The following is a 12,257-nucleotide window of genomic DNA, read 5'->3' as shown; positions in this document are numbered from 1 at the left end:
GACTATATAAGGTCATTAGAGGACAAATGTTTCGCTAAGTATCTTCTTCTTCCTTATAATTCTCTCTTGGCCGAATTCAAATCCACCCCAAATCCACCATGGCTGGCCACCATGCAAAGCTTCATTTCTCCATTTCATGCCATATTTCTTGCAACTTCTTTCATTAAAAGTGATCCTTACATCTTGGGAAGACTATAGGCAGCAAAAGGGAGAAGAAATTCCAAGGTTTTAACAAGCTCAAGAAAAGGTTAGTGCTTAATCTCTTCACCTTTCTTCTTTAATTTTTGATTTAAGGTTGAAATGAGTTGTTATGAAGTGAAAATTGAAGGAATTGATGAGGAATGGTGAATCTCCAATTCGGTAACCATGGAAAATTTGGGGATTTGATTTATTTTTACATGAAAATGGTGATTAGTAATGTTAATTAAGGTAATTACATGAATTAGGATATAATTGTATGTGGGTGTTTGAGGTTTGATCATGAATTAGGGTTTTGAATTGATTATGGGAGACTTGTGCAATTGTTGAAATTTGACAACCCCTATTTTCTTGAGAGTTTGATGAATTCTTAATCAGGATGATGGTTATTGATGTTATTTGATGCATTTAAATGCAATGGAAATGATAGGTATGTGTTATGCACAAATTGGGGGAAACATGAACTAGGGTTGATGACAATTATGGAGATTTTGTATAATTGTTGAACTTGGCAATTTCAATTTGTTTGATGAAACTTGTATAATTGTTTCACTTTGACAGCCTTGAAAAGTATGGAAGTGTGCTTAATTTATTGAGATTAGTGATGTTGATGGATAGGTAATTGAAGTTACATGTGATAGGAATTTTATTGAATGTGAATTGTTGACTTTGGTAATTTGACTTAGTGTTCTGAATTACTCAATTGAGACTTGATTAAGGTTGCTAGAAATTAATTGTGTTGAGATTGATTGATGATATTAGAAGTGCCATGAATGCCACAATTGTAGTTTGGGAAATGGAGAAATGAAATTGGAAGTGTAATTTTGTGCAGGTTGAGTAATTTGTTGAAAATAATATGCATTTTGGGCCATAAGTGAAATTGTGTGATCCCAATTGGTATGAGGCCAATTGGAGGTGAAATATGACCTAAAATGTGCCAATTTCCATGTAGAAGTCATGCTTAAATTCTGCCTAAAAAGTGATCAAAAGCTTGCCTAATCCAGATTGCTATTTAGTGAACCCAGAAAATGACCAAATGAACAGTATTCATTCATTTGGTCATAACTCACTCAAAACAGGTCTAAATGACCTGAAATTTATATCATTGGAAAGCTTAGACATAGGGCTACAACTTTTAAGAAGAACACAAAGCCCAGAAATGCCATTTACCTAACCCAATTGCTTGCCCAAGTTGGGGTATCAAAACTATCTAGAATTGAAATTGCCCAGAATTGCTAAGTAAAGACTACTTGACTGGTTTTGGAAAAGAAGCCATAACTTTGTCCATAGAACTCCAAATGCCCTGAAACTAGTGCTAAATTTTCAATAAGACATAGACCTACAAGATTGGTATTTTGACTAAAACCCAGAAATCAATAGAAATAAGTCAATTGGCTAGGTCAAATTAGTGCATAAATTTTGAAAATGTGCATAAGTAACCATTGACTCTTGTATAGTCTTTTAGGCATATCTGCCACTAAAAATCTTCAATTGAAATGAGCCATAGCATTCTGGAAAGCTAAGAAACAGACCTTCAACTTTGTTTTAAACATTTTCCTCAACTTATGAATGTAATAGCTTAAATATTGGGTCAAAGCTACCGACCTAATTGAAATTCTGTTAGCACAAGACACTTGAGTCTAGGTCAATAATTTGACTATAAATAATTTTACAAGACTTGATAAATCACCATCAAAAATTTTGAGTGACCATAAGACATAGGGTAACATATTCTATGAAGAATAGTAGACCTAAATATGGCAGCAACCTACTCAAATAAAATTGGCAAAATATATTATCAAAACTGCCTAGTAAGGGAACCAAAATTCAGAATTGACCTAGTTATGGTTATTTGACCATAACTTGAGTTATAAAAATCCAAATGACATGATTCAAAAAGAAAAATAAAGACAAGACATAGAGGAACAACTTCCATTGAGGAAGTGTGGCCAAATAGTAGCCACAAGTTGCTCAAATTGATATGCAAAGACAAGACAGTAAAGCTAAACCTAAAGAAAGGCTCTTGAAATAATCATTGATTGACAAAATATGTCTGATATGATTTCTGACCGCTGTCCTTGTGCCTGACAGACAGTTGTATATAGGCTATTATATGCCTGCCCGCTGGCCTTATACCTGACAGATAGTTGTATATAGGATATTATATGCCTGCCACTGGCCTTGTGCCTGACATGACAGATGACAAGACAGATGCCATTGTGCATAATTGTATTTCTGGCTTTAACAGCCTGTTTGCTGACCTTGTGCCTGACATGACAGTTGTATGTAGGGTAGACATATGGAAGTCTAACCCGTATACTCCCGCGTATCCAACATTATAGTCTATTATAAGTTACTTGGGCACAAATACACTAATATGGCATGAAATACACTGATATGACATGAAATACACTGATATAACATGAAAGACACTGAAGTAATTTTAAAGACTCTGACATGAGTTTAAAAAGACAGAGAATGAAATAAATACACAGAAAAGATACTACTAATTAATTTATTCCCAAAGTGCAGTAAAATATGGAAATGACCTAGAATTGCAAAGGTTTACACATAATTAGTATTTATAATTATTTAGTTGAATTTCTTTAAGATTATGCACCACTAAGAAATTTGCTTAGCGCGTTAGATTTTTCATCGCGTAGGTACTGGAGACTAGACATAGCGGCCGCCATAGCAGCAGCCGCCATTGTCCAGATCTGCTACAGTCCAAAGTCCAGAGTCACTTCATCAGTTATAATATTTTGGTAGGGCCCATGTATAGACTAGTATTTTGGTTTATATAATTATAGTTGATGATGTAATAAATTGTATTGATATTTTTGAGACTGTAAAATAAGCTTATGAACTTTCGTGTATAATTTCCATATGTATGAATGAATGAAAAATATTATTTTCTTGAAATTGAATGAATAGATATGATATTATATGTTATATGACAAGATGAATAGAACATATATGATATGAAATTGTTTTTGACAGGTGACTATTGGAACCTGCCAGATGCCAATAAATCAGAGGAGGCTCTGCCCGAATTTCTACAGAAATAAATTGTGATGAAAAAAAATAATATTACCACATGTTTTCTACAAAGTTTAAAAATTAACAATGGACATGACAGGATAAGATAGGGTGCTCCGGCACTTAATGTGGCACACCTTGCTCGATTACAATGTAGACGGGTGAGGGGTGTTACATTTAGTAGTATTAGAGCAAAGGTTTAGATGATTCTAGACCTAGATAGATAGAAAGAAATAGTTTGCATCATATGCATGGGTCTTTAAATAGAGTCGAGGTGACACTAATATAGATATGTTTTCTTTGGTTATTTTAGGTTAAGGTATGGATCTCAGTCCACAGAAAGTCATAGATTCAAAAAGGATAAGTATAGAAAAAATCTGATCTATTGGGATATACCATGGTAACTATGCAATATTCTCTATGTTTGTACTGTAAGCTACAGATTACAGTATCGACTTTGGACTATTGTGCAGAGCTATGTATTTTCGATATTAAATCAAGATGAGGATAAGATTATAGAGCTAAGTTTATTAAGACAGACTAAAGAGAAAGCGAAGTATTATAACTCGAAAAAGTGGAGAGACAAGGATATAGTGGTTCTTCAATTATTTACACTAGATAACTTTCGAGGACGAAATTTTATTTAGAGGGAAAAAATTGTAACACCCTCACCGTAGGTAGTCCATACGTTCTACTATTTCGACGACTAGTGTCTGTTCGAACAGATAGGATATCTAGAACTACACTTAAATAATAGTGAAGAGACATAAAATGATGGAATACATGATAAGAAAATAGAAGAAAAATTAAGAGAAAATAAAAGAAAGAAAATGCAACTAGGTTAAACAAGCCGGAACCGTAGCGATGGGTGACTACGCTAGGAAGTTACGGCGAAGACAATTGCCAACCCCAAGACCGTGGGGAATCCTAGGAAATAATTTTTGAGACTGAATTAAAGGTTTATTGAAGTAAAAATGATATTGAAAATTTCAAAAAAAATTTAGTAAATCGGTACAGATAAAAATGAAAATTAAAGGAACCTACAAATTCGGAATTTGATCGGTATTACTGAAAAATTTGAAATACAACCCGAAGAGGGGCATTTTGGTCCTCTGACACCTAGAGTTAGCTTTTGACCTAAATTTTCATTAAAAATAAATAGTATTAAATTTTGAAAACCCCATAAAAACATGAAATTATACATATAGTGTAATTAAGAAAAAATGGGGGGTATAATTTGGAATAATTAAAATTTTGATTATTATACTAATTAATTACAATTTGTGGGACTATATAAGGCCATGAGAGGACAAATGCTCCACTAAGTATCTTCTTCTTCCTTATAATTCTCTCTTGGCCGAATTCAAATCCGCCCCAAATCCACCATGGCTGGCCACCATGCGAAGCTTCATTTCTCCATTTCATGCCATATTTCTTGCAACTTCTTTCATTAAAAGTGATCCTTACCTCTTGGGAAGACTATAGGCAGCAAAAGGGAGAAGAAATCCCAAGGTTTTAACAAGCTCAAGAAAAGGTTAGTGCTTAATCTCTTCATCTTTCTTCTTTAATTTTTGATTTAAGGTTGAAATGAGATGTTATGAAGTGAAAATTGAAGGAATTGATGAGGAATGGTGAATCTCCAATTCAGCAGCCGTGGGAAATTTGGGGATTTGATTTATTTTTACATGAAAATGGTGATTAGTAATGTTAATTAAGGTAATTACATGAATTAGGATATAATTGTATGTAGGTGTTTGAGGTTTGATCATGAATTAGGGTTTTGAATTGATTATGGGAGACTTGTGCAATTATTGAAATTCGGCAGCCCCTATTTTCTTGAGAGTTTGATGAATTCTTAATTAGGATAATGGTTATTGATGTTAGTTGATGCATCTAAATGCAATGGAAATGATAGGTATGTGTTATGCACAAATTGGGGGAAACATGAATTAGGGTTGATGACAATTATGGAGATTTTGTATAATTGTTGAACTTGGCAATTTCAATTTGTTTGATGAAACTTGTATAATTGTTTCACTTTGACAGCCTTGAAAAGTATGGAAGTGTGCTTAATTTATAGAGATTAGTGATGTTGATGGCTAGGTAATTGAAGTTACATGTGATAGGAATTTTATTGAATGTGAATTGTTGACTTTGATAGTTTGACTTAGGGTTCTGAATTACTCAATTGAGACTTGATTGAGGTTGCTGAAATTAATTGTGTTGAGATTGATTGATGATATTAGAAGTGCCATGAATGCCACAATTGTAGTTTGGCAGATGGAGAAATAAAATTGGAAGTGTAATTTTGTGCAGATTGAGTGATTTGTTGAAAATAGTATGCATTTTGGGCCATAAGTGAAACTGTGTGATCCCAATTGGTATGAGGCCAATTAGAGGTGAAATACGACCTAAAATGTGCCAATTTCCATGTAGAAGTCATGCCCAAATTCTGCCTAAAAAGTGACAAGAAGCTTGCCTAATCCGGATTGCTATGTAGTAAACTCAGAAAATGACCAAATGAACATTATTCATTCATTTGGTCATAACTCACTCACAACAGGTCCAAATGACCTGAAATTTATATCATTGAAAAGCTTAGACATAGGGCTACAACTTTTGTGAAGAACACAAATCCTAGAAATGCCATTTACCTAACCAAATTGCTTGCCCAAGTTGGGGTATCAAAATTGTCTAGAATTAAAACTACCCATAATTGCTAAATAAAGACTACTTGACCAGTTTTGGCAAAGAAGCCATAACTTGGTCCATAGAACTCCAAATTCCTTGAAACTAGTGTCAAAATTTCAATAAGACATAGACCTAAAAGATTGGTATTTTGACCAAAACCCAAAAATCAAGAGAAATAGATCAATTAGCAAGGTCAAATTAGTGCATAAATTCTGAAAATGTGCATAAGTAACCATCGACTCTAGTATAGTCTTTTAAGCATATCTCCCACTGGAAATCTTCAATTGAAATGAGCCATAGCATTCTGGAAAGCTAAGACACTTGACACTTGAGTCCAGCTCAATAATTTGACTATAAATAATTTTACAAGAGTTGATAAATCACCATCAAAACTTCTCAATGACCATAAGACATAGGGCAACATATTCTATGAAGAATAGTAGACCTAAATATGGCAGCAACCTACTCAAATAAAATTGGCAACGTATATTATCAAAACTGCCTAGTAAGGGAACCAAAATTCAGAATTGACCTAGTTATGATTATTTGATCATAACTTGAATTATACAATTCCAAATGATATGATTCAAAAAGGAAAATAAAGATAAGACATAGAGGAACAACTTTCATTAAGGAAGTGTGGCCAAATCATAGCCATAAGTTGCTCAAATTGATATGCAAAGACAAGACAACAAAGCTGAACCTAAAGAAAGGTTCTTGAAATAATCATTGATTGACAAAATATGTCTGATATGATTTCTGACCGCTGGCCTTGTGCCTGATAGACAGTTGTATACAGGCTATTATATGCCTGCCCACTGGCCTTATGCCTAACAGATAGTTGTATGCAGGATATTATATGCCTGCTCACTGGCCTTGTGCCTGACATGACAGATTCCATTGTGCATAATTATATTTCTAGTTTTAACAGCCTACTCGCTGGCCTTGTGTCTGACATGATAGTTATATACAGGGTAGACATATGGAGATCTAACCCGTATACTCTCGTGTATCTAATAATATAGTCTGTTATAGGTTACTTGGGCACAAATACACTGATATGACATGAAATACACTGATATAACATGAAAGACACTGAAGTAATTTTAAAGACTCTAACATGAGTTTAAAAAGACAGAGAATGAAATAAATACACAACAAAGATACTGCTAATTAATTTGTTCCCAAAGTACAATAAAATATGCAAATGACCTAGAATTGCAAATGTTTACACAGAATTAGTATTTATAATTATTTAGTTGAATTTCTTTAAGATTATGCACCATTAAAAAATTTGCTTAGCGCGTTAGATTTTTCATTGCGCAGGTACTAGAGACCAGACACAGCAGCCGCCATAGCAGCAACCGCCATAGTAGTACTCTGATTACAGTTGTCCAGATCTGCTATAGTCTAGAGTCTAGAGTCACCTCATCAGTTATAATATTTTGGTAGGGCCCATGTATAGATTAGTATTTTGGTTTATGTAATTATAGTTGATGATGTAATAAATTATATTGATATTTTTGAGACTGTAAAATGAGCTTATGAACTTTTGTTTATAATTTCCATATGTATGAATGAATGAAAAATATTATTTTCTTGAAATTGAATGAACAGATATGATATGATATGTTATATAACAAGATGAATAGAACATATATGATATGAAATTGTTTTTGACAGGTGACTATTGGAACCCGCCAGATGCCAATAAATCAGAGGAGGCTCTGCCCAGGTTTCCACATAAATTAATTGTGATAAAAAAAAATATTACCACATATTTTCTACAAAGTTTAAAAATTAACAATGGACATGACAGGATAAGATAGGGTACTCCGGCACTGAATGTGGCACACCTTGCTCGGCTACGCTATAGACGGGTGAGGGGTGTTACAGAGACAATGTCCTCATTGGCTAAATCAAAGTGGCGAGAATGTAAATTAAATCAATAAATGATAGCTCGAGAGATATAAACCAAGAAAGAGTGGAAAAGAGTTACCTTGTATAATATATATGCCTAGTGTTGAATGATCAGAATATGTATATGAGGCATGTTAGTTTTAAGTATTTGGAGCATGAGGCATGTTGATCAAAAAGCATGGGGCGTGGTGAAGTAAAGATAAATTGACATGCCCTGTGCTGAATACTGAGCAACTGACACTGGTAGCAACATGGGGCATGTCATGCTTCATGAAAATTTTGGTGGGTTTCAAAAAGTTTGCAAATTGGAAGCAATTCAAATAGCTCATAGGAGAGCATAACCCTTAGCATGAGGCATGGTAAAGGAAAGCAGTGTCAGCATGCGGCATGTGAATGTTCAGAAGTTACCTTAGATGTTGGATTGTCATAGCTGACAGAAGAACAACTGCTGTATTTTCAATAATCCAGTTATATGACTATCAAAAAGCAATATCAGTAATGCTATTACAATAGTCAACAGAAACTAGGATTAAAGAAAATGATCAATGCAATAGAAATCTGGATTATAAAGAAAATGCAAGTAGCACAACAAAAGAAATTAATACAACCAGCAATGATGAACAAGCCAACTTAAGATTCATGAAACAAACAGAAATAAAGAAAAACAAACATGTAAAAGTTCTAATAACCAGGAAATTAATAGTTGAAATATAAAGGAAACTGACCAATGTACATAATTAAAAGCCGAAGTTTCATAAATTGACTAAAATTAACAAAAATAAAGTTCTAAAACTAGGCAGCTGGTTAGTCTTCGTCATTGGTGGATTGCACAGGCTCATTTGCTGCTGTAGGTGCTTGCTCATTGGATTTTTCAGAAGCAGTATCCAGGTTTTCTACCATAGCCTTCATTTCTTCAAAAATATCTTCGCCCCATTTGTACAGCTGGTTAAAAGAGGTTGCTAGCTTGTTATAAATGTCAATCATTTCTTTGTCATGAATTTTCTGCTTTTTCCTAAATGAAGAAAACTTCTTTTTAATCTTTTTCTCAAGCTAGGCTTGCTTTTGACTTAGAGTATCAACCTTAGCTTCTAAAGTTTTCAAAGCTACCACAATATCAGAATTAGCATCAGAAACAGGCTGCTATACTTCACTCATTCTGTCAATTTTGACTTCCAAATTTTTAAGAAAAGTAAGTAAGTCTGATTGTCTAGCAGTAGGTGGGTGAGAGCTAGAAGGATTAGCATCAGTTTGCTGTCCTACACCCTGTGATTGCTACTATTCTTCACCCTCATGTCCCCCAGTTACCAGCATATAATCACCACCTCTTTTTATACAAATTTTCATTTGAGTCATGATAATCCTGTCCAGAAAGGACTGGCCACCCATAGACACCATAGCATACTGGTCAACGTTAAAACCAAATGATTTGGCAATTACAGTCACCATCCCTCCAACAACTATACTACCAGCTGAATTCTTAGACACTATGTATTCCATATGAGAGTAAAGAAAATAAGCACCATTTATCTTCTTCTTTTCTTTCATGCACCATAAAAAGAATAAATCATTCTTTCCTACAACTCCATTACTGTGCCCTCTACCTAGTATAGTGTAAGACATGAATCTTTGCAAGTATCTCAGAGCTGGGTCTTAGATAGCTGAGGCCTTAGCAGAACTAGGGTTATAGTATTTTCCTTATGGTGTAATTGACTTCTAAAATGTAAAGGGGTCATAAATAGTCCTTTGGCACTCAATCATTTTTTTCACCATCATTACAAAAACCAAATAAGGCATTCACTTGAGCAGTGTCAAGTTCTCTGTCCTGACCCAAACACCTAAAAGAAATGGTGTCCCTATGGTTATTATTCATGGGCTAGAAATCCAATTGCAGTGAGCTTAAAAATTCAAATGTCAATTCCTTAGAAGCAGGTTCTTGAATCTTAGCAAAATCACTCCAACCTATATTTTCCAAATATTCACTAACAGATTCATAAAGCCCTATCTCCCTAAGACTGTGTTCATCAATGTACTTGGTGGCTAGAATTTTCTTTTTAGCAAGTGCCTCATAATTTTTCCTCATTTCGAAGTCTCTAAAAGTCCATGGGTAAGATGAGTTTACCTGATTGCCAGATTGAGGGATAACTGGAGCAGTTTGAGACACTGTTGGTGAATGATGTAGAGGCGATTGAACCCTAGTTGGAGTAGAAGAGACCTGCGGTGATATAGGACTTTGGGTAGCAGAGCGAGTTCTAGCACTAATAGGTCATGGGGAAACAACCCTAGGCTGTTTCGGTGGAGCAGAGGAGATAAGAACTGATTTTTTTTTTTCTTTTTCGCGTCTCATACACAGCTGAAGGGGCAGATTTTGTGTGTTTTTGGGAGGTAGGTGTGGCGTCTTGGGTTGCATTGTCGAGATTAGGGGTAGAATGAGAGAATTAGCAAGGTAGAGAATTAGGGTTCCTACCGAGACTTTGGGGATTTGGGGCCGAAATGGTTATTTTGGGTTGAGCATTGGGTGGTGTAGGATTTGTTGTTGGGGTGACATGCCCTGTGTGATGTGGTGTAAGATGAATAACATGAGGCATGTTGGAATAAAAGGGAAAAGTTACATGCCCTTTGTGATTGTACATGAGGTTCTACATGAGGCATGTGAGACCCCTTGAAACTCTCGGCAGGTTTTACATTTTTAGCAATTTAAAGTGCTAAGAACATGTTTTGGTGGTGACACTACCCCCAGCATACATCATGTTGAACCTAGTGCTAAATGACCTGATATACAACCCAAAAATGTGATCCTAAACACATTAAAACCAAACCCAAAACACAATTTGCACAAAAATTTCACTTAAAATCCAATTGAAACCCAATTAATCGCTAAGAAAAATTAAAATCCATCAACCCACCAAACACAAACTAAAACATTATTCAAGTAATATTCATATTAACAATCATACTACAAGGAATAACACCCAAATTCAACCCCAAACTTATTGTTAAAAATTCATGAATAAGGAACAAAATTCTGCTGCAGACACTGTTCACATGACTAAATTTCTGCAGAATTGAATCATGAAATTTCACAAAATATCCAATGGCAAATATGTCAATCTCAGTGCAATACATCAAAGTTAATTACCCAAAAGGTAAAATCATGATTACCATGAAAGTTCCTATATTTCTCACCAATTTCCTCAAAATGTTGTAAAATAAATGGCCTTTCACTCCACCATGTTGCTGCAATCAGACATAAAGCTCAAATTAGTTCAGATTTGACTTTGTTGAGAACAATATGCATCATGGAAGACAAATATAAGATTTAACAACTTCCCAAACACTTATTCCTTTAATTCAGCATACACGTTTGCTTAAAAATCTCCATTAACCTGCAGAAAGAAATTTTAATGTCAAATTTGAGTTCAATGGGGTATAAAATGAAACAAAATAAAAGAAAAATAAAATTAAGTATATGGAAAAATTTTGGGGTGCCTCCAAAAGAGCGCTAATTTTAGGTCATTAACTTGACCCTCCTTAATTTAGTGAATTAGTGGATCATCAAGGAAACAACTTGTTCCCTTCTCAATGAGTTGGCTTGTGATGTAAATCTTGAGCCTTTGACCATTAACTTTAAAAATCCCAGAATTTTCACTCCAAATATCCATAGCTCCATGGGGATAGAATTTTACAACCTTGAAAGAAACAGACCATCTTGATTTCAACTTCCCAGGAAAGAGTCTAAGTCTAGAATTATACAATAGAACCATGTCACCCTCTTTAAACTCCTTTCTTTTAATATACTTATCATGCCAAAATCTAGTCTTTTCCTTAAAAATCCTAGCATTCTCATATGCATCCAACCTTATCTCTTCAAGTTAATTTAATTGAAGCAATCTTTTCTCTCCAGCACTTTTTAAATCAAAATTCAAAGTTTGGATTGCCCAATATGCTTTGTGTTCCAACTCAACTGGCAAATGACATGATTTCCCATAGACTAGCTTAAAAGGTGTAGTTCCAATGGGTGTCTTGTAAGCTATCTTACACGCCCATAATGCATCATCTAGCCTCAATGACCAATCCTTCCTTGAATGATTAACAATTTTTTCCAAAATTCTCTTCAATTCTCTATTAGATACTTCAACTTGCTCACTGGTCTGAGGATGGTAAGGTGTAGCTACCTTATGAGTAACCCCATATTTCTTCAAAAGATTCTCAAACTGTTTATTGCAGAAATGAGATCCACCATCACTGATTATAGCTCTTGGCGCTCCAAATCTAGTGAAAATGAACTTCTTCAAAAATTTCACTATTACCCTTGCATCATTTATAGGGGAAGCAATGGCCTCAACCCATTTTGACACATAATCCACACCTACCAAAATATATTTATTCCCAAAAGATGATGGGAATGGTCT

Source organism: Hevea brasiliensis, chromosome 14 (assembly GCF_030052815.1).
Source record: "Hevea brasiliensis isolate MT/VB/25A 57/8 chromosome 14, ASM3005281v1, whole genome shotgun sequence".
NCBI classification, from domain to species: Eukaryota; Viridiplantae; Streptophyta; class Magnoliopsida; order Malpighiales; family Euphorbiaceae; genus Hevea; species Hevea brasiliensis.
This window is presented reverse-complemented; position numbering follows the sequence as displayed.